This window comes from Ascaphus truei, chromosome 4 (assembly GCF_040206685.1).
Source record: "Ascaphus truei isolate aAscTru1 chromosome 4, aAscTru1.hap1, whole genome shotgun sequence".
NCBI lineage: Eukaryota > Metazoa > Chordata > Amphibia > Anura > Ascaphidae > Ascaphus > Ascaphus truei.
In genome coordinates, this window is record NC_134486.1 from 44,331,238 (window position 1) to 44,339,346 (window position 8,109).

Below are 8,109 nucleotides of genomic sequence, written 5' to 3' on the forward strand. Positions count from 1 at the left end.
AGTGCTATTGGAGTGCTGAGCCACCTCGCTTGATACAGCTGCAACCGCCCAATGATACGTATTGTTTATGCTTTCACATAGTATTCACTCTATTAGGGTTAATACAGGGGTGTTTTATACCTACACTAGTAATTTATAGTATTAGTGGTTTATTTAGCTGCGCACTGTATTCTTTCACCCATTATCTGGAAATACCTGAACCAGGCATTGTGATGCTTTACATCTTCTAATGTAAAGAGTAGAGCTAGATAGCATCCATTTCAAGTATTTGTTTCTCTTGTGTTCATTGGCTGTGTGGAAACAAGCACTCTGTAATAGGTAAATGTGACGTGCTCTATATAGAGGTGCAATATGGCATTGAAACATTAATCGATGTAAATGTGGTGATTACAAAATGGTGTGTGTTATAATAAAGACATTCAAAATGTTTAGTGTTGCACAAGGGATTCCTAAGCAGAGGAGCATATGCTTTACTACGCTGCACTCCCATTCGCTCTCTCTTCGATCTGCAGATGGAGTTCAAACAGTTCCCAGAATCTCCTTGACTTCCTTAGGGGCCCGAGCTTTTATCCACGCTGCTCCCACTCTTTGGAACAATTTACCTCTTACAGTAAGAGGCCCACTCTCTAGAAATCTATATAAACAGGCTCAAGTGTTTACCCAGGCATTTAATTAATGAACCACAACCTGTCCGGCATTTAATAGCTACAGTACCGTCCCATCCTACATTGTATCTTTGTGTTTGGTCTCCTTTATATCTTTACATGTTTTCCTCTTTCCCTTTTTGTAACTGAAGTGCTTTGAGTCCCATTGGGCGAAAAGCGCTATATAAATAGTTATTAATATTTATTACTGTACTCTAAATGGAGGAAATAGCCACTGTGGGCCCGGTAGACAATATCTGGTGGTAGATAAAGCCCATATTTGCAGCAATAGGGAATATAAAATTGTGCTGGAGTAGATGAATAGTCGAGGCACGAGAGCATTTACAATTTGGAACCCTTCTTTGCTTTAGCTGCTTCGAAAAGAGATCGGTGGAATAAAACCGTGGGAAATTATTATAACGACTGAAAATATTCTGCTGGTGCTTCATTTGCTTTGTTTTCTTTCTAAAAGATCTTTGTTTGTTGCAGTAATGAGTATAGATTAGATCTGGGGCACCGTGTAGGGGATGGTAGAGACCTGAATAAATGCTGCTTGCTGGTCTTCTCTTGCATTGTACACAGTGGTGTGTGTGTGTGTGTTTGTGTGTGTTTGTGTGTGTGTGCGCGCGCGCGTTTGTGTGCGTTTGTGAGCGCGTGCAGGGCCATTTTAAGACCTTCGTAGGCTCTAGGCATTTTTATTTCTAGAGGGCTGTGTGTCCGATATTTTTACTCATTTTTATGCTAATTTCATCGTTTGTTGTTTCTTTCAATACTAGCGATATTTGGCATCGATACTTTTGTTTTGATATTTCGAAGGCATTTAAAATTAAAATGTGCTGTTTTCTCTTCTTTTGTGATTTTTTTTTTTTGTTTAGTTATTTTTTCAAGTGAAATATTGTAGGCCCTAAAAGGTTCGTAGACCCTAGGCACTGTGCCTATTCGGCCTAATGTATATAGCGTGTGTGTGTGTGTGTGTGTGTGTGTGTGTGTGTGTGTGTGTGTGTGTGTGTGTGTGTGTGTGTGTGTGTGTGTGTGTGTGTGTCCTGTTTTTGCTCTTCTGGAAGCAAACATTTGGGAACAAAATCTGAAGCTGGAAGCATTTAGTTGGGTGTTATTACAGGCACTTGCAGGTCTTGCAAATGTGGCTGGTTTATTATTGATCGTTCCCTTTAATAAACCACCCCACTATTTGCAAGACCTGTGAGTGCCTGTAATCATTCCATATTGTATGATTTCATAGTGGCACAGTGCGACAGACATTTTCATCCCACAGTCATGGGGAGGGGTCATCATGACATATTTGGGTGATCGCATGACCCAGAGCCATCTTAACAACATTAGGAGCCCCCGGGCAAAGCAGTGCACGGGGCCCTGCCTACACTGTCGCTCCCAGCCTGCCACGCGCTCACTAGCAGCAGCAGGTACCGGAAGTGCTGCACTGCTAGGCTGCGAGCGGTTGTGACGCGAGCCGGGGTGCCGGGCGGAGAGTGAGCGGAGCCGCGGTGCCGGGCGGGGGGAGAGCGAGCGGAGCCGGGGTACCGGGCGGGGGGGAGAGTGAGTAGGGTTGCCAGGTGGCTTGTCCAAAAATACTGGACACAATGGTGAAAGGTGCAACGCACGCGAGAAGCGTTGGTGGGGAAGAATGTTATTTATAAAGGACCTGACTGTTATGTCATTTGTTCTAAATTTCACTCCAAGTATTCGCCAATTTGCACCAATTTATATTCTATTTCGTAAAAAATCTGGGGAGGAGTCTTGGGAGGGAGCAGCCTTCTGAGGATTGTTTTAGGAAATAGAATATGAAATAGTGCAAATTGGTGCATGCTTGGAGTGAAATTTAGAACAAATGACGTAATGGTCAGATCATTTATAAATAACTGACCTGCAGTCATACTGTACATGGCGAGCAATACTGATCTTAATGCTTCTCCCACAAATTCCAAGATTGTTGCACCCCCTCATCTTCTCTCTCTCCCCTTGTCCTTTCACCCCCTTGTCCTCTCACCCTCCCACCCCCCTTTGTCCTCTCACCCCCTCCCTTCATCCTCTCATCTCCCCATCCCCTCCCTTCATCCTCTCATCTCCCCCATCCCCTCCCTTCATCCTCTCATCTCCCCCATCCCCTCCCATCATCCTCTCAACCCCCATCCCTTCATCCTCTCACCCCCCATCCCTTCATCCTCTCACCCCCCCCTGTCATTATCAGTACAGTAGCTTTCAAATTTAGACTTCAAAATCCAGCTTTAAATTGCATATTGAATCATGCCATTGAATAAACAACCTGCTCTGCCTTCTTGGGGATGATCTGTAAGTAATTGCAGGTGCTGCAGAGATTGCAATGCTGCTGTGATGAGAGCTGAGTTATGGAGCCTTTCTGAGAATTTACAATGGTGGTTATTTTTAATAGATCTTGAAAATGGGAAGACTGTTAGTATAGTAAAAGAAAAGTAAGAGTGAGTGAGCAATTAAACAAAGTTGCCAGTACTGTATGTACTGTCTGTCACTACACCACACACACACACACACACACACACACACACACACACACACACACACACACACACACACACACACTGAGACACATACACACACACACACACACACACACACACACTGAGACATATACACACACACACACTGAGACATATATACACACACACACACACTGAGACATATACACACACACACACTGAGACATTCACTCACTCACACACTCTGAGGCACACACATACAGGCAGGACACAGGACACAGACAGAAAGACAGACAGACACACTGAGACACACATTTACACTCACACACATATATACACACACATACATACAGACAGACAGACACACACACAGCAGGACACTGAGACACACTAAGATACACACACACTCAGACACACTGAGACACCCACACACACAGACAGGACACAGATAGACAGACACACTGAGACACACAGACAGGACACTGAGACACACACACACAGACAGACACACATATACAGACAGGACACAGATAGACAGACACACTGAGACACACACAGACAGGACACTGAGACACACACACAGATAGACACAGACACACACACACAGATAGAGACACACACACACAGACACACAGACAGACAGACACAGCCTCACCTCTGCTGCATGCTTTTCCTCCGCTCTTTAGCCCCACCCCCCAGGCTCCTGCCACCTCCCGATTGGCTGAATTACACTGCAGCAACCAATCAGAAGCTGCCCAGCCCCCTAGCAGCAGCAGCCCTGCTCTATCCCATGTCCGGTATTATCTCTCATATACGGGACACCTGGCAACCCGAAGTAAGAGCGAGCCGGGGTGCCGGGCGGGGGGAAGGTTTAAGCATTGGTGGGCACGCATGGGCCGGGCGCGTGGGGCCCCCCTATGCTGTGGGGCCCCCGGGCAACTGCCCATCGTGCCCATACGTTAAGACGGCCCTGGCATGACCCTGATGCCTACACCATACTTGCCTAGCAGAGGAGTATCAGCCATGATCATTTAGGCGGCTCTGCCAGGGTGAGGCTAGCTCATTGCACTTCAGGCCAGCTGACACGTGCAATTTCCCAGCATGAGGGGACTGCACAGTTTCTGGTAGTGGGGGGACTGCGTGCGCGCACTCCCCTGCATTGTGTCTGTTTTAAATTATTTTATTAAATGCCTTAAACAGGAGATGTGGCAGCGATCTGCTCGGAGATCGGTATTAAATAGCGTGCCGTTATGAGAATGGCATAAGCGCAGTGTTTTTTACTCTCATTTTTTTATTTAAAGGCGGCAGGGTTCTGAAAAAGTCAAAAACAATCCCCTACACACACATACATACACACACTTAAAAGAATCCAGCTACCTTGGCAAAGTGTTGTCCAAACAGCGTTAATCAACCTTAAAGAATCGTTTGTCATTTGTTTTTCTTTTTTTAACGCCAGTCTAGACTGTGTGTAACCTGTCCCTTATAAGGCTGCGGCCATGGTCGGGGAGACGGCGCGGGGGCGCGATCACAATGCCTTAAGGCAATGATCGCAGCCATAGACCGCACGCGGAATCCATTTGATACCACGACGCGGTGGCCAGGTCACGGGAGCGGCTCGCTCAATGAGGGCGAACCAGCTCCGTGATGTCACGGACACGCCCCCTGACACGCCTCCCCATCACGTTTACCCCCTGGCCACAGATCGCTGGAGCTATAAAGCGGATGACGTCACGGACGCGCGTGCGCGGTCACCATGGACAATACATAAGACATATAAATTGTGCCCTCCCCCCCTGTAAGAGGACCAAAAAGACGTGGATGTGGGCATTACCAAAATGATTTTAAAATGCCCCAGTTTTAAGAGATTTTGTTTTGTGAAACATAACATTTTTAAAACCCTGCCAATGGGTCAGTTTTGTAGCCCACGATCACTTCAGTCTGTTATTGCATTCTAGAACAACCTGAACATGTTTAAATATATAGGCTTTCTCAAATGAAATGTGCCACTTGGCCATGACTACCTCTAGATACCCCCATTATTGCCAAGTGTCAGGAAGACTTTAGTCAATAGAGATTTGTGATCTTCCTTTGGTTTTACTGCTAGTAGTCCCTTTGTTGGGGATATAGACTGTACACATCTTTACTCCAACCAGCAATATAAAGTAGCCAAATCTCTTATTAAGACTTTACTCTCTAGAGTAGACCATGACCTGTAAAGTTGTGCACAGCTACAGTACGTAGCAACAAAAAGGCAAACGAGCTCTCCCTATTCCACCGTAATGAATTACTTTCATATTAAGTCCCCATCTTCACTGACAAATGCGATCGACCAGATACCTGGCAGCTCTGTGGCCAATTTCTCCCTGGCTAATTTTGCTGGAAATTGTTCCTCTTGAAAAGGTCAAGGATGAAAATGTAAATTTGGCACAAAGAACAATCCAAAGGATTAAAGCGGAGCACAGCTGTGAAAGGATTGGGGCTAACACAAGCAAAAATGAGGTTAAAAAATTAAACTTTAATCATGGCATGTACATGCCATGTGTTCCCCATGTACATGCCATGATTAAAGTTTAATTTTTTAACCTCATTTTTGCTGGTGTTAGCCCCAATCCTTTTACAGCTGTGCTCCGCTTTAATCCTTCGGATTGTTCTTCCCTGCTACTGACTGGCGTGATGCACGCGACAGGATAAACTGCCTTTCATGTGAGTTCTCTATTTTCTCCATTATCTCCATTATTCAGTTGGGGAGAAGCTGACCAGTACAAGTGCTACTCTAGGGGAACTTTTCCAGGGGTGTACATCTACAGGATTATCACACATCTACACAGTAGTGTGTCACCACTACACGGATGGTTATTACATTTAACCCCTCATATGAGTTTTCTATGCACTGGGTCTATGAGTCTCACCAGGCTTGATCAGAGTTTATCCAACGTTCAATTATGCTCATTATTCAGGACTTTATTTGAACTATATGTTTCCTCTATATACTGAGCACCGATATTTGGAACTTGCTTCTATACACTCATCCTAAGTTTGGCACAAGGTGTGGTGATCACCATAATGTCCTTGACATTAATAGTATACACCATTTTATAGGGCGATTGGTGGAAAGTTTCTATGGCTATTTTGGCGTGAATTGAAGAACGCACTCCGCACACTTAAGTGGGGGTGTTCAACATTACTTTTCTCTCTCTTATTCCTTGTGCCCCAATTCTACTGGTTTTTTTTTTTTTTTTTTTTTTTTTAGCATCTTTTCCCTTTTGCATAAATATTGTCATATAACTCCTCCTTTTGCTTCACGGCTCTCTAAATTAGAAACTGGAACCTGGAACCTGATGGGAAGATGCACATTTTCAAATGAAATATTTTAGTATCAACTTAATGCTCAGTGCTTCAATGTGTACAGGTTTAGCGAATAGATCCCTCAATGGAATCCGATTTTAAATGCAATATTTTCCTCTGCCTGAAAAGGTGACCGTCTTCCTAGATATGTTCCTGTATGTTTAAAGAACTTCTGAATGATCAGAATAGAAGAATACTTTCATTATACAAAAACACAGTTGGTGCGGCCAGCGGTAAGCAAACCATGTTAAAGTTGTTCTAGTGTTATCCTGCCTATCTGTTGGCATTACAAATCTCTATTTGTTAAGCCTTTTATCTCTACACAATGACATGTAAGGCTGCTGTGCACAGCTACTGTATATAGCAATAAAAAGTGAATCCATCCTCCCTACACATCAATAATGAGTTTATTATTACAGGACCATTCATTTCAATCATGCCTGAATTCTTGTACAGATTTAGTTATTTATGGACCAGTTCTTTTACATTAAACCCCCAATCTTCACTGACAACCTGGCACTTTTTTTTTTGGCTAGTTCCTCTCTCCGTAATTTTGCTGCAATTTGGCCCGGTTGCTCTTTGTAAAGGATGAAAAATATGGATTTGCCAAAAGTTATATCGATCATCATCGTCTCTGCCATTGACATTAATAATATAAACCGTTTTATGGGGTGATGGGTGCCAAGTTCTCACAGGTATTTGTGGAGTAAATTGAAGAGGGCACTCAAGTGGCAGGTATTCCAAATGAAGTCATCATATTTGTGGACACTGCACATGCAGCAAAAATTCCATTCATATTCACAATGAGCAATGTCCTGTGTACAAAAAGAAAACACAAGGTGCCAGAGTCTTACCGCCCTTTCAAAATGATGCCCTTGGACTTAGGCGACCGTGTTTGGTTACATCACAATGTATTTTTGTCGTGGCCATGTCCACATTCACTTTGCACGTATGGGAGAAAATGATCAAAGTGGTACATCTATAGAAACTGGATACTTTATTTGTTGGTGTTTTACCTCAAATATCCTAAGTGTGAAAATGCAGTTATATACCCATCATTAACCCTCGTGCTTAATCGTTGTCACACATGTAGTAAACATCATTGCACCCGTTACCATGCGGCAAGGCGAAGCTCCATTGTATACATTGCCAATATCCTGATAATGTGATTTCGCTGGTGCAATAACGGGTGCAGCAACGTTGGCTACCTCTGTAATGCACATTGCAAATAGCTGTTGTCAGACCTTGCTGAAGGCTTCACTGTGTCCTCTCTGGGGATTTGTATTAAGCTCCCAGGCTTTTGACATGTGCTCTTCTCAGACAAGTTATTGGAAAGAACCACAGGAAAGCAATGCCCACTTGTGTTTTTAAACTCTCATTAGAATCCATTTAATATGCATATCCACAGAAAGTCAAAGAGAGAAAGCTGTGACCTTGAGAGTCACTTAAGGGGAGGCATAAGATTCCTTAGGGCTTAGCATTGGTTACTCTTTTGTTGCCAGAGATGTTTGCAGCAAAAGGGTTAAGGCCATTTATCGTCCTGCTTCTCACGCCCCTCACATTCGATTGTCAGCCCTATACTGTCACTATAATGTAAACAAATTATTGTAGTATTGGTATTCATTCATTAGAGGAGCAACTGTAAAACT

At 43.8% G+C, this 8,109-nt stretch overlaps 1 non-coding gene across 1 annotated transcript; it reads left to right on the forward strand.

Moving 5' to 3' along the window:
- Positions 1 to 4,110: 4,110 nt before the first annotated feature.
- Positions 4,111 to 4,272, forward strand: LOC142494025 (U1 spliceosomal RNA). Its single transcript, XR_012801274.1, has one exon. It is a non-coding gene; the product is annotated as a U1 spliceosomal RNA (small nuclear RNA).
- Positions 4,273 to 8,109: the final 3,837 nt, after the last annotated feature.